Source organism: Petromyzon marinus, unplaced genomic scaffold (genome assembly GCF_048934315.1).
Source record: "Petromyzon marinus isolate PM22_M1 ecotype Great Lakes invasive population unplaced genomic scaffold, UKy_Petmar_22M1.pri1.0 PM_Scaffold_83, whole genome shotgun sequence".
Taxonomy (NCBI): Eukaryota; Metazoa; Chordata; class Hyperoartia; order Petromyzontiformes; family Petromyzontidae; genus Petromyzon; species Petromyzon marinus.
Window position 1 is genome coordinate 91,534 of NW_027423692.1, and position 313 is coordinate 91,846.

Here is a 313-nt window from a genome sequence, read left to right on the forward strand (position 1 = left end):
ACTCACCTACTCACTCACTACTACTACTCACTCACCTACTCACCTACTCACCTACTCACTCACCTACTCACTCACCTACTCACCTACTCACCTACTCACCTACTCACCTACTCACCTACTCACTCACCTACTCACCTACTCACCTACTCACTCACCTACTCACCTACTCACCTACTCACCTACTCACTCACCTACTCACCTACTCACCTACCTACTCACCTACTCACCTACTCACCTACTCACCTACTCACTCACCTACTCACCTTACTCACCTACTCACTCACCTACTCACCCTACTCACCTACTCACCTAC